Source organism: Bubalus bubalis, chromosome 16, assembly GCF_019923935.1.
Source record: "Bubalus bubalis isolate 160015118507 breed Murrah chromosome 16, NDDB_SH_1, whole genome shotgun sequence".
NCBI classification, from domain to species: domain Eukaryota; kingdom Metazoa; phylum Chordata; class Mammalia; order Artiodactyla; family Bovidae; genus Bubalus; species Bubalus bubalis.
This window is the reverse complement of record NC_059172.1, coordinates 68,429,652-68,445,462: the sequence shown is the minus strand read 5'-3', so window position 1 is coordinate 68,445,462 and position 15,811 is coordinate 68,429,652. Positions and strand designations below refer to the sequence as shown.

General features: G+C 35.8%; 1 non-coding gene across 1 annotated transcript; it reads left to right on the top strand.

Moving 5' to 3' along the window:
* The first annotated feature begins 350 nt into the window (after positions 1-350).
* LOC112579751 lies at positions 351-476 on the top strand. Its single transcript, XR_003104087.2, has one exon. It is a non-coding gene; the product is annotated as a U6atac minor spliceosomal RNA (small nuclear RNA).
* Positions 477-15,811: the final 15,335 nt, after the last annotated feature.

Below are 15,811 nucleotides of genomic sequence, written 5' to 3'. Positions count from 1 at the left end.
CAAACATTCAATCAGACTAGAACACAGCCCCACTCATCAGCAGACAGACTGCTTAAAGTCTCCATGAATAAACAACTGCTTGATAAAAAACACAGACCCAGACACAGCCCTACTCACTAGATGGACAAAACCCAGATCCACCCACCAGAGAGTGGGTGTAAGTCTCTCACATGAGGAAGCTTGCACAAATCTCTAGACAGCCTCATTGACCAGGGGGCGAGGAGCAGAAGCTAGAAGAACTACAATCCTGAAGCTTGTGGAATGGAATATGCAAACACAGAAAGCTAGATAAAATGAGATGGCAGAAGAATATGTCCCAGATGAAGGCACAAGATAAAAACCCCAGAAGAATGTTGTATGAAAGGAGAGAAGGTTAGCACTCCCCTTGACGAGGATGGAAGAGGCTCTCAGGCCTGACAACATGTGTATGGTTAAGGCATTCCCTCCTACTTTGTGGCAGCTAAGCACAGTTTATTACAAACATACAATGGAGAAAAGACAGTCTCTTTAACAAGTGCCGGGAAAACTGGTCAACCACGTGTCAAGGAAAGAAACTAGAACACTTTCTAACACTATATGCAAAAATAAACTCAAAATGGATTAAGCTCTAAATGTAACACCAGAAACTATTAAACTCTTAGAGGAAAACATAGGCAGAACATTCACTGACATAAATCACAGCAAGATCCTCTACGACCCACCTCCCAGAGTAGTGGAAATAAAAACAAAAATAAACAGGTGGGACCCAAATTAAACTTTAATTAAATCAATGAGCTAAAGGAAATCAGTCCAGAATATTCATTGAAAGGACTGACGCTAAAGCTGAAACTCCAATACTTTGGCCACTGATGCGAAGAACTGACTCATTGGAAAAGACACTGATGTTGGGAAAGATTGAAGGCAGGAGGAGAAAGGGACACCAGGGGATGAGATGGTTGGATGGCATCACTGACTCGATGGATATGAGTTTGAGCAAGCTTCAGGAGTTGGTGATGGACAGGGAAGCCTGGCATGCTGCAGTCCATGGGGTTGCAGAGTGGACATGACTGAGCAATTGAACTGAACTGAATTGAATTAAATTTAAAAGATTTTGCATAATGAAGGTAACTATAAGCAAGGTGAAAAGGCAGTCTTCAGAATGGGAGAAAATAATAGCAAACGAAACAACTGACAAAGAATTAATCTCCAAAATATAAAAGCAGCTCATGCAACTCAATACCAGAAAAATTAACACCCAAGCAAAAAGTGGGCCAAAAAACTAAACAGACATTTCTCCAAAGAAGACATACAGATGGCTACTAAACACATGAAAAGATGCTCAGCATCACTCATTATTAGACAAATGCAAATCAAAACAACAATGAGGCCTCATCTCATGCCACTCAGGATGGCCGCCATCAAAAAGTCAAAAAAAAAAAAAAAAGTCTACATACAATAAATGTGGAAAGGGTGTGGAAAAAAGGGAACCCTCTTATACTGTTTGTGGGAATGCAAACTGGTACAGCCACTGTGGAGAACAGTGTGGAGATTCCTTTAAAAACTGGAAATAGAACTGCCGTACAACCCAGCAATCCTACTGCTGGGCATACACATCAAGGAAACCAGAACTGAAAGAGAAACATGAACCCCAATGTTCACTGCAGCACTGTTTACAATAGCTAGGACATGGAAGCAACCCAGATGTCCATCCACAGATGAATGGATAAGGAAGTTATAGTACATATACACAATGGAATACTACTCAGCTATAAAAGAGAACACAATTAAGTCAGTTCTAATGAGGTGGATGAAACTGGAGAATATTAAACAGAGTATAGTAAGTCAGAAAGAGAAACACCAATACAATATATTAACACATATATATGGAATTTAGAAAGATGGTAATGATGATCCTATATGCAAGGCAGCAAAAGAAACACAGATGGAAAGCACAGACTTTTGGACTCTGTGGGAGAAGGCAAGGGTGGGATGATTTGAGAGAATAGCATTGAAACATGTATATTACTATATGTGAAATAGATGACCAATACAAGTTCTATGCATAAAGCAGGGCACTCAAAGCTGGTGCTCTGGGACAATGCAGAGGGATGGGGTAGGGAGGGAGATGGAAGGGGGGCTCAGGATGGGGGAACACATGTGTACCCATGGCAGATTCATGTCAGTGTATGGCAAAAACCATCACAATATGTAAAGAAATTATCCTCCAATTAAAATAATTTAATTAAAAATAAATAAACAACAGATGATGAGATGGCTGGATGGCATCACCGACTCAATGGACATGAATTTGGGTGAACTCCAGGAGTTGGTGATGGACAGGGAGGCCTGGTGTGCTGTGATTCATGGGGTCGCAAAGAGTCGGACACAACTGAGCAACTGAACTGAACTGAACAACTCAACAAAAAGAACTAACTCAATTTAAAAATCAGCAATGGCTCTAAAGCAATTATCTTTCAATAAAAAATAAATTAATTTTAAAAAATCAGCAAAGGACTTGAAAAAAACATTTTTCCAAATATGATATACAAATGGTGAATATGCATACAAAAATATACTCAACATCACTAACTGTCAGAGAGATACAAACTCAAAGCACAATGAGATATTACCTCCACACCATTAAGACAGCTGCTATTAAACAAAACGAAAAAGAAATAAATATTGGTGGGCATGTGGAGAAATTGGAACCCTTGCTCCAATCCTGATGATAAGATTGTAAAATGGTATAACTGCTATGGAAAACAGTATAAGAGTACCTCAAAACACAGAAAATAAATCTACTATATGACTCAGCAATCCCACTTCTGGGTAGATATCCAAAAGAATTGAAAGCAGGGCCTCAAAGAAATATTTGCATATCTAAACTTAAAGTAGCATTATTTATAATAGCCAAGAAGTAGAGTCAACTCAAATGTCCATCAAAAGATAAATGGATAAAGTGTAGTATATACATAGAATGCAGCCTGGAAAAGGAAAGAAATTCTGTCACATGATGTAACATAGATAAATTTGAGGACATTATGCTAAGTGAAATAATCCAGTTACAAGAGGACAAATACATGTATGGCTGAGTCCCTTTGCTGTTCACCTGAAACTAACACAGCACCATTAACTGGCTATATATCCCAATACAAAATAAAAAGTTTAATGTTTGGGGGAAAAAAAGAGGACATATATTATATGATTCTACTTACATGAGATACCTCAAGAAGTCAAAATCATAGAAACAGAAAGTAGAATGGGTTTAGGCTTGGAAGAGGGGGGACAGGAAGAACTGTTTTTAATGGGTATCGATTTTCAAATGTGCAATATGAAAAAGTTATGGAGATCTATTTTACAATCATGCAAATATATGCAACACTACTGAACTGTACACTTAAAATGGATCAGATAGTAAATTTTGTATGTGTTTTTAATCACAGTAAAAAAAAAAAATGAACAAATGTTAACCTAGGGGACAATGGTGGAAATCACTGCTGTGAAACAGAATGAAGAATGAAAAGAAATTAAGACAGTGTAAGAGAGATGGGGGGACAACATTAAATGTACCAGCATTTGCATTATAGAGATTATAGAAAGAGAAGAGAAAGAAAAAGGACCTCAGAAAATAGTTGAAGAGCTGAAAATTTTCCTAACACGGGAAAGGAAACAGTTTTCCAAATTCCAAGCAGGATAAAACCAAGGAGGAACATGCTGAGACACATCGTAATCAAATTGACAAAAATTAAAGGCAAAGAAAAATATTGAAATCAACCAGGGGAGACAACCAATAATGAACAAAAGAATGTCCATAAGGCTGTCAGCTCATTTCTCAGTAGAAATTCTGCAAACCAGAAGGTAGTTTTACAATATATTTAAAATGACAAAAAGAAAGAACCTACAACCAAGAATACTCTACCCAGCAAGGCTTTCATTCAGATTTGACGGAGAAATCAAAAGCTTTATAGACAAGCAAAAGCTAAGAAAATTCAGCACCAACAGAATCACTATGAAATAAATGCTACAGGAACTTCTCTAGGCTGAAAAGAAAAGGACATAACTAGAAATAAGAAAATTATAAATGGAAAAACTCACTGGCAAAGGCAAACATACAGTAAAGGTATCAACACGCAAATATGATATCAAAACCACAAGTTGTGAAGAGAGAACAAATGCAATATATTGGAAATGCATTTGATATTAAAAGACCAACAACTTAAAACAGTCTTTTTTTGTATATGGACTGCTATATCAAAACCTCATGGTAAGTACAAATTGAAATTCTACAACAGATATACACAAAAAAGAAAAAGGAATCCACACACAATACTGAAGTTGGTCATCAAATATCAAGAGGAGAGAACACAAAAAGGGAAAAAAACACCTACAAAAAGAAATCACAAACAATTAACAAAATGGCAATAAGAATATGCATATCAATAATCACCTGAAATGTAAATGGATTATATGATCTGACAAATAGATGAAGACTGACTGAAAAAAAAAATATATATATATACAAAACAATGTTCATAAAAATGCTGTCTACAAGAGAACCAATTCAGATCTAGGTACACATACCAAATGAAACTGAAGGGATGGAAAAAGATATACCATCAAAATGGAAATCAAAAGAAAACTGGAATAGCAATATTCATATTAGATGAAATAGACTTGAAAATAAAGACTGTTACAAGAGATGAAGAAGGACATTACATCATGATGATGAGAGCAATCCAAGAAGAACCTATAGCAATTTTAAATACATACACACCCATCAAGAAGAGTCTCAACTTACCACCATAAAAGGAGAAATCAACTCTACACAACAATAGTGGTGGAATTTAACACCCCACTGTCATCAACAGACAGATCATCCAGACAGAAAATCAATAAGAAAAAACAGACCTTAAATGACAAAGTAAACTGGAAGGATTTAATTCACATTTATAAAGCATTCCATCCAAAAACAGTAGGATACACATTCTTCTCAAGTATACAAAGAGTTGATCACATGCTGGGCCACAAGTCTCAGAATATTTAAGAAAATTTAAATCAATCAAACATCTTTTCTGACCCAAATGTTATGAAATTAGAACTCAACTACAAGAAAAAGAAAAACCTATTAAAAAAAACACAAAAACATGTGGAGGCTAAACAATCTGATAATAAACAACCAATGGATCAGTGAAGAAATTAAAGAGGTAATCAAAAAAATACCTAGAGGCAAATGAAAATGAAAACAAGATGATCCAAAACCTATGGGATATAGGGCAGAAAGGGTGGGTAGGATGAACTGACAGACTGGGACTGACATATATACACTATAATGTATAGTCAGTCAGTCAGTTCAGTCCCTCAGTCATGTCCAACTCTTTGCAACCCCATAAACTGCAGCATGCCAGGCCTCCCTGTCCATCACCAACTCCCAGAGTCCACCCAAACCCATGTCCGTCGAGTTGGTGATGCCATCCAACCATCTCATCCTCTGTCATCCCCTTTTCCTCCTGCTCTCAATCTTTCCCAGCATCAGGGTCTCTTCAAATGAGTCAGTTGTTCGCATCAGGTGACCAAAGTATTGGAGTTTCAGCTTCAACATCAGTCCTTCCAATGAATATTCAGGACTGATTTCCTTTAGGATGGACTGGTTGGATCTCCTTGCAGTCCAAGGGACTCTCAAGAGTCTCTTCCAACACCACAGTTCAAAAGCATCAATTCTTCAGTGCTCAGCTTTCTTTATAGTCCAACTCTCACATCCATACATGACCACTGGAAAAACCATAGCCTTGACTAGACGGACCTTTTTTGGCAAAGTATTGTCTCTTTTTAATACGCTGTCTAGGTTGGCCATAAGTTTCCTTCCAAGGAGTAAGCGTCTTTTAATTTCATGGCTGCAATCACCATCTGCAGTGATTTTGGAGCCCAAAAAATTAAAGTCAGCCACTGTTTCCCCATCTATTTCCCATGAAGTGATGGGACCAGATGCCATGATCTTAGTTTTCTGAATGTTGAGCTTTAAGCCAACTTTTTCACTTTCTTCCTTTGCTTTCATCAAGAGGCTTTTTAGTTCTTCTTCACTTTCTGCCGTAAGAGTGGTGTCATCTGCATATCTGAGGTTATTGATATTTATCCCGGCAATCTTGATTCCAGGTTGTGCTTCCTCCAGCCCAGCATTTCTCATGATATATTCTGTTGCTGCTGCTGCTAAGTCATTTCAGTCGTGTCTGACTCTGTGCAACCCCATAGACGGCAGCCCACCAGGCTCCACCATCCCTGGGATTCTCCAGGCAAGAACACTGGAGTGGGTTGCCATTTCCTTCTCCAACGCATGAAAGTGAAAAGTGAAAGTGAAGTCACTTAGTCGTGTCCGACCCTCAGCGACCCCATGGACTGCAGCGTTCCAGGCTCCTCCGTCCATGGGATTTTCTAGGCAAGAGTACTGGAATGGGGTGCCATTGCCTTCTGCATATAAGTTAAATAAGCAGGGTGACAATATGCAGCCTTGACACACTCCTTTTCCTATTTGGAGCCAGTCTGCTGTTCCACATCCAGCTCTAACAATGTACAGAGCTAATAACAAATGAGAACCTACTACATAGCACAGGGAACTTGACTGAATGCACTGTGATGACCGAAATTGGAATGAAATTTGAAAAAGAGTGGATACATGTATGTGTATAACTGGTTCAGTTTGCTTCACAGAAGAAACTAACATAACATTGTAAGCAACTATAATCTAATTAAAAAAAAAACCCATGGGATGCAGCAAAAGTAGTTTAAGAGGAAAGTTTGTAATAATGTAATATTACCTTGGAAACTAGAAAAACTTCAAACAACCTAACTTTATACCTAAAGCAACTGGAGAAAAAAAGCAAACAAACCAAGCATAAAGTTTGTATGAGGAAAGAAATCATAAAGATCAGAGCAGATATAAATGAAATGAAGATGAAAAAAACAATTGAAAAGATCAATGAATCTAAAAGCTGGTTCTTTGAAGAGATAAACAAAATTGATAAACCTTTAGCCAAACTCATCAAGAAAGAGCGAGAAGGCTCAAGTCAATAAAATTAGAAATGAAAAAGGAGAAGTTACAACAATCACCACAGAAATACAAAGAATCATAAAAGACTACTCCAGGCAACTATACGTCAATAAAATGGACAACCTAGAAGAAGTGGACAAATTTTTAAAAAGGTACAATCTACCAAGATTGAACCAGGAAGATAGTAAATATGAACCTTCAAGCGTAAGTACTGAAATTGCAATTGTGATTTTAAAACTTCAACAAACAACAGTTCAGGACTTTCACAGGTAAATTCTGTCAAACATTTAAAGAAGGGTTAACAGCTATCCTTCTGAAACTATTCCAAAAAAATCTCAGAGAGAGGAAGTCTCACCAACCCATTCTTTGAGGCTACCACCACCCTGATACCAAATCCAGACAAAAATACAACAACAAAAAGAAAATTACAGGCCAATATCACTGATGAACACATACACAAAAATCCTCAATAAAATATTAGCGATCTGAATCCAGCCATACATTAAAATTACCGTACCCTATGATGCAGTGTGATTTATCCCAGGGATGCAAAAATTTTTCAGTAATTGCAAATCAATTCGTTTGATGCAGCTCATCAAAAACTTGAAGAATTAAAAACCATACAATCATCTCAATAGAGGCAAAAAAGCTTTTGGAAAAAAATCAACACCCATTTGTGATAAAGACTCTTCAGAAAGTGGATATAAAGGGAACATATCTCAACCTAATAAAGGCCATATATGACAAACCTACAGCTAATAACATACTCAATGGGGAAAGCTGAAAGCAATCCCTCTAAGATTAGGAACAAGACAAGGATGTCCACTCTCACCACTTTTATTTAACATAGTTTTTGAATTGTAAGCCACAGCAATCAGAGAAGGAAAAAAATAAATAAAAAGAATCCAAACTGGAAAATAAGTTAAACTGTAATTGTTTGAGGATGACATGATACTCTAAATAGAAAACCTTAGAGATGATACCAGAAAACTACTAGTCGTCATCAATAAATTCAGTAAATTTTCAGGATACAAAATCAATACACAGAAACCTGTTGTATTTCTATGCACTAAAAACAAAAGATCAGAAAGAGCAATTGAGGAAACAATTCCATGCATGCATGCTAAGTCACTTCAGCCATGTCGGACCCTTTGCGACCCCATGGATTGTAGCCAGGTTCCTCTGTCCATGGAAATATCCAGGCAAGAATACTGGAATGGGTTGCTGTCCCTCCTCCAAGGGGTCCTCCCAACACAGGGATGGAACCCCAACTCTTATGTCTCCTGCATTGATGGGTGGGTTCTTTACTACTAGCACCACCTTGGAGCCTGAAACAATCCCACTTACTACATAGCAAAAAGAATAAAATACCTAGGAATAAACATACCTGAGGACACAAAATACCTGTACTCCAAAATGAAAAGAATATAAGTCTTTCATATTTTTGATGAAAGAAATAAAAAATATCACAAACAGGTGGAAAGATATACCATGTTGTTGGATTGGTAGAGTCAATGTTGTGAAAATGAATATACTACTCAAAGCAATATACAGATTCAAGGCAACCCCTATCAAATTACCAATGGCATTTTTCATAGAATTAGAACAAAAAAATCTTAAAATTTGTATGGGGACACCAAAGACCCCAAATAGCGAAAGCAGTCTTGAGGAAGAAAAATGGAGCTGGAGAAATCACACTCCTTTACGTGAAATTATACTACAAAGATACTAGTCACCAAAACAGTATGGTATTGGCAGAAAAACAGAAATAAAGATCAATGGAACAGGATGAAACACCCAGAAATAAACCCATGCACCTATGGTCAATTAATCTGTGACAAAGGAAGCAAGAATATATGATGGAGAAAAGACAGTCTCTTCAATGAGTGGTGCTGGGAAAACTGGACAGCTACAAGCAAAAGAATGAAAGTAGAATATTCTCTAATCCCATACACAAAACTAAACTCAAAATGGATTAAAGCCCTAAATGTAATGCCAGATACTATAAAACTCTTAAATAAAAACATAAGCAGAATACTCTTTGTTTTCAATTGCAGCAACAGATTTTTCAATCCATCTCCTCGAGTAATGGAAATAAAAACAAAAATAATCAAATGAGACCTAATAAACTCCACAGCTTTTGTGCAGCAAAGGAGACCATAAACAAAATGAAAAGACAATCCACAGAATGGAAGCAAATATTTGCATACAGTTCAACCAACATAAGAGTAATCTCCAAACAGCTCATGCAGCTCAATATCAAAAAAACAAATAGTCCAATGAAGAAATGGGCAGAAGACCTAAACAGGCATTTAAAAGACACTGCAATGGCCAAGAAACACATGAAAAAAATGCTTAACATTATTAGAGTATTGCAAATCAAAACTAAAAGAGTTATTACCTCACATTAGCAAGAAGAGCCATCATCGAAACGTGTGTGCTGAAGTCCGTGGGGTCACACAGAGTCAGACATGACTGAGTGACTGAACTGACTGACTTTAATAGGTACTCAAGAACAGTTTGTTGAAGTTAAAGAATCATGAATTCATAAATAATGTTTTTGAATTTCAGAAATGCTTCATAGAAGAAACACCCTTTCTACACAGAAAGAACAGAAACTCTAAACGCAACTGTTAAGTGGAATTTCAAGAATGAAAAGTCAGATTTTCAAAGGCTGCTCTAGATTTTCACTGAAATATTTAAATACACCATGCCATGAAATATAAAGTTATAGAATTTTATATGACACACCACTGAACTAAGCAGAGACATGCAATTTAGTGGAATATTTTTACTATATGTAGGAAATTTCTGGGCATATTAAAGAAAGACATATCAGTGACACTCCTTCCAATGGAGTCCTGTCAAAATCTGTCCATATCCTAATTTACCACTTATTCTTCAGCATTAATTTCACCTTTTCCATGATGTTTTCTGCTTCTAGGGATTTTTGAGGGCAGGCTTTACATTATTTATCTTCTATCTTTATTGCTCACCAATAAATGCTGAATGAAAATAGAATATCATTGTAATTTGCATGTTTTTCAGTTTCTGTGCTAAATTTAAAAAAGAAATGCCTCTATGTATATGGTAACATATTTTATGAACCAAATATTGAGACTCATCATTTAAAATACAATCTGACAATGAAAATATTTGAGATCTGGAGAGTCAGAAAATTCTGGACAGATGAATACCTCAGCCATGTTAACAAAAACCTAAATCAAATTCTTCTCCACCACACAAATATCATGAAAAGAAATCCTGCTTTCTTTATTATATCTTCCCCTCTTTCAACAACAGGCTGATAGATTCTGAGGAAAAGAAATTAATTTAAAGCACTAATATCTATGACAAACTTAATCTTCAGTGCTGTGTTACTTGAAAATGAATTAAGTATATAGATTTTCAAAGAAAATTATTCAGCTTTGAAATATAAAAATTCTGTTTCACAGATGCAAATAAACCTTCAGGTTTCATGTTGATTTTAAGATAATAGAATATAGAAGATGAAGCAAATGTACAATACATATGTGGGGTAAACAGTACAAAAATATTTTTGGAAGAACAACTAATTCACAATATGTGTTAGAATAAGAAATTTGTTATTATGTTGTGTAATAGCTATTTGTTATAACTTTTGTCACAGCTATATTTCAGTTGTATCTTTTCAAACCATCTGTTTTAAGTGTAATTATGCTTGAGATTTTTTTCTTTCACCTTTTTTTTTAACTCTGGACTATATGTCCTGCAAAATTCTCCTAAATAAACTAGGTCCTGAGTTGAATTTTTCATTCTATCCACGTTTACCATAGAGGTTGCTCCCAAAAGTCAACAAAATGCTGTTCACTGGCAGATTTACCATGATAAAGAATATAACAAAAGATAGACCATTATTTAATGAAAGTTGTATGTGAGATCAGAATTATTTAAGCTACTTAGGTACCTCGTCCTGAAAAAAGTACAGATATAAAATTTTTGTTTATGATTCCTGACCATCACTCATTTCCCCCTACTATCTCCAATGGACACTATTTTCTTCCTAGTGATGGGAACTGTCTCTTTTTCTAAGAACAGAGACTTCTATCCACAATGGATTAGAAACAGAGGAACCACTTCCTTGTCATGCTGGCCACAGATTTCCTGACTGCATCTTCCAAGTCAATGCCAGAAGTAACAGGGAGTTGGGTGTTGCTGAATATGCTCTGAGACTCTTGGAGCATGATTCCTTCAAGCCTGATCACCAGATATGAGTTCTAGTTTTCAAGAGTCTTTGATGGTGCCATCAGTAATATTAGCAAATTTCACTATTCACTTTAGGATCAGCAATAAGCAATTAAAATATTTAATACACTTGAGCTTCCCTAACACTGAGATCCCAAGAAGTTGGCTGGACTTTGACCATGAAGAGAACTGATGTCATATGGAGCAATGTCTAGCCCAGCACCATTCACAAAGCACATGATATTCCCATTTAATTTGATGTATTTTAGGTCACATCTGATAACTTTTTAGTAGATGTATTTTTTATTTGTTGTCCATGGCAAATACATCTTTTTGTAGATATAGTGAATTATCCTCAAAGTTTATCTTGGCATCAAACAGACAACTTGTCCTTCTGGAACTTCACCAAAAGGTTTTGCTTCAATCTAAGATAAATTTCTAGCAAAATATTACATAACAAATCTGATTCAGAGCCTGATTTTCCTGGAACCATAGAAGCCTAAATTTTCTCCTTTCTGCTAAACTCGACTGTTCTTCAAAACTGTTTTAAAAATGTAAATTTGTCCCTTAAAAATAGATTCTGGTAAGGAAGTTGCCACTGATTGAATGTCAATGTCCCTGCCTGAGGCTGCCCATCTGTAAAAGCCTTTGTAAGATGAGCCCATTAAAATTTCCAAGTAGGAGCATCATACACAGTGTTAGTATATTTGAACTATTATCTTGTTGTCTAACACTAGTTTCTTATTCTTAGATTTCTGCAGGATCAACCATCTTTCAGAGATTAATTAAATTTTCTTGTACCTGAGAACCAAGACTCATAGATGTTTTGAGCCTACATTGTCATACTGGAATGACATCTTAAACAGACACCAACCACAAAGGAACCTGACTGGGTGATTGAGATGAGAGGAGAAAGAGGCTTAGTAGAGATTTAATTCTTTATTGGAAACAAACCTGAATAAAAAGCCCAATTGTGTGTGTGTGTGTGTGTGTGAATGTGCACATATGTTTGTGGTTACTTTTTGTAGTTTTTATTCCTTATAGTTGATTTCTAGTCTCATAGCATTGTGGTTGGAAAAGATGCTTGATATTATTTCAGTTTTCTTAAATTTTATTGAGACTTGTTTTTGACCTAGCATGTGATCTATGTTAGAGAATATCCCATGTGTATTTGAAAAGAATGTGTATTATGCTGCTTTTTGATAAAATGTTCTACACATATCTATTAAGTCCACTTTGTCTAATGTGTCTTTTAATGTCAGTGTTTTCATATTGATTTTTTTTCTGGATGATACGTCCATTGATGTAAGTAGGATATTAAAGTCTCATACTCTTATTTTGTTACTGTCAATTGTTCCTTTATGTCTGTAAGTATTTGCTTTATGTGTTTAAGCGCTCTTATGTTGGGTGCTATGTATTTATAATTGTTATATTTTTATGTTGGATTGATCTCTCAATCATTATGTATTATCTTTCTTTGTTTCTTGTTACAGTCCTTGTTTTCAAGTCTATTTTTTCTAGCATAAGTATTACTACTCCAGATTTTTAAAAAATTCCATTTGCCTGGAATGTCTTTTTTCATCCCTTCACTTTTATTCTGTGAGTGTCTTTAGATCTGAAGTGAGTCCCTTGTAGGCAGTAAATATATGAGTCTTGTTTTTGTATCCATTCAGCTACTCTATGTCTTTTGATTGGAGCATTTTCTCCATTTACACTTAAAATAATCTTTGATGTATGTACTCACTGCCATTTTGTTAATTATTTTGGAGTTGTTTCTGTAGTCCTTTTTTGTTTCTTTCTTTTTCTTTTGTTCTATTGTGACTTGAAAACTATCTTTAGTGTTATGTTTGGATTCCTTTCTCTTTTGGTATTTGTATCTATTATAGATTTTTGGTTTGTGGTTACTATGAGGTTTATTTATAGCACTTTAAATATATACATAATTATTACTAGGTGCTGATCTCTTAATTTCAAATGCATTTTTTAAAGCCTGCATTTTTACTCCCTGCAACATATTTATTTTTGACATCATATTTTTGATATCATATTTTACATCTTTTTGCTTTGTGTGTTCCTTAACTACTTATTGTGAAAATAGATGATTTTACCACTTTTGTCTGTTAGTCTTCCTTCTGTCTTTGTACATGGTTGATTTACTACCTTTACCAATGAATTTTTCCTTTCATAATTTTCATGCTTTTAGTTGTGGCCTTTTCTTTTTAATTTAGAGAAATTCCTTTAACATTTCTTGTAAAAGTGGTTTCATGGTGACAAACTCTTTTAGCTTTGCTTCTCTATAAATTTTTTTTATCTCTCCTTAAAATCGGAATGAAAACTGTGCCAGGAATTCTTGGCTGCAGGTTTTTACCTTTCATCACTTTAAATATATCATGCCACTTCTTCTGACCTGCAAAGTTTCTGCTGAAAATTCAGCTGATAGCCTTATGGGTCTCCACTCCAGTGTTCTTGCCTGGAGAATCCTAGGGATGGGGGAGCCTGGTGGGCTGCCGTCTCTGGGGTCGCACAGAGTCGGACACGACTGAAGCGACTTAGCAGCAGCAGCAGCAGCAGCAGCCTTATGGCAGTTCCCTTGTATATAACTTGTTGCTTTTCCCTTTTTGTTTTTAATATTCTTTTTTTTAAGTACTGCCATTTTAATTACTGTGTGTCCTCCTTGTGTTGATCTTATTTGGAACTCTCTGTGCTTCCTGAACCTGAATGTCTGTTTCATTTTCCAGGCTAGGGAAGTTTTTAGTTCTTACATTTTCAAATATGTTCTTGTCCCCTTTCTATTCTCTTTCTAGGACTGCTTTAATTTGAATGTTATTATGCTTAGTATTGTCTCAGAGGTCTCTTAGACTATTTTTATCTTATTCTTTTTTCTGTTCAGCTTCAGTAATTTTCACTACTCTGTCATCCAGCTCACTGATAAATTCCTCTGTATCATTTAATCTACTGGTGATTCTTTCTAGCATGTTTTTCATTTTAGTTATTGTGTTCTTCATCTGTTTGGTTCATTTTTATATTTTCCAACTCATTAAAAACTTCTAACTTCTCACTCTGTTCATCCATTCTTCTCTCAAGTCCTTTGATCATCTTTACATTCAATACCTCGAGTTCGTAGTTCAAGGTATTTTATCCATCTTTGTATCTCCAATATCTAAGATAGTGTATTATACATACTAAGTAAAGTGTTAGTTGCTCAGTTGGGTCTGACTCTTTGCAACCCCATGGATTATAAACTCTGTCCATGGAATTATCCAAGCAAGAATACTGGAGTAGAGGCACTCAATAAATGATTATTAAGTGAATTACATTTTGGACCAGTCTTTAGGCCAACTGGAAAGCCTTCTCCAGATCATGTTTTAAGAACTACTGCCATAGAAACATATCTATAAATCTTCCTTTATTTTATTTAAAGAAGTCCCTAGCAGAATGAATAACTCATGTAATCTCAGTCACAGTTTTATCAACACAGATATTAAAAGCCATTATGGGTCCAACTCTCACTTCTGTTTAGGACACAGAACTCCATAGGCCTATAAAATTTGTTCTATTAGAAAAGAGTGGTCTTAAATTAATTTTTAAATTTTACACAACAGTTAAGCAACAGCCTAATGGTTTTTAAGCCCATAGTTTTCATTTCTACTTTCATTATGAAACTGATACATTCAACACATACATCTTCTACTACAAATTCTTCAAGTAACAACACTTAAGACCAAAGCTAGATTAAAAATAAATAAATGGGCCATGAATTCCACTCCACCCACAAAATGATTCAAGCAGGAAATTTCTACTTAACCATTGCTCAACCTAACCTTGCTAAAGAAAGAGACCTTTGGGTGGAGAAGTTGTTATGCAAATAAATTCCTAAGGATGATGCTCAGTAAGAGAGTCACCTGTCTGGAAAAGACTAAGCCCTGTGTCACTTGTAATGGACCAATCTGGAGTCCAAATAGATGACAAAGTGTAGCATCTCCTAGGTCTTCCCTTCCTCCTTGCATCCACTGCTGAGGCAGACTTTAGAGGCACAACTTCCTCCATGGATTCCCTACTCATCACATCTAAATACTACATCAGGTGATTTCAGTTTCTTCAATTATCTCTCTGTGAATCTCATGGTAATCTGGTAAATATGTGGTAAAAATCTGGTAAAAATTTTATGTGGAAATAATGGCAGGTGGATTCATGGCTAACATTTATGGACCACTGCTGCTGCTGCTAAGTCACCTAGGTCGTGTCCGACTCTGTGTGACCCTGGGATTCTCCAGGCAAGAACACTGGAGTGGGGTGCCATTGCCTTCTCCATTATGGTCCACTATGGGACAACAATTATGCTAAGCATTTAACAAATCATTTATAAATTTAATCCTGCCAGCAACAACACAGGTTAAATATCCTTTAGTTTATTATATTATCATCCTCACTCTAGAGATAAAACTGAAAGAGGTTAAGGCCAGGTTGCTTAACTTCCAGGCTAGTACCTGAACATTATGTAACATTGCTGTAGCAAATGTCACCAAACACAATTAATTCAAACAATTAACTGTGGTACAGGGTGGG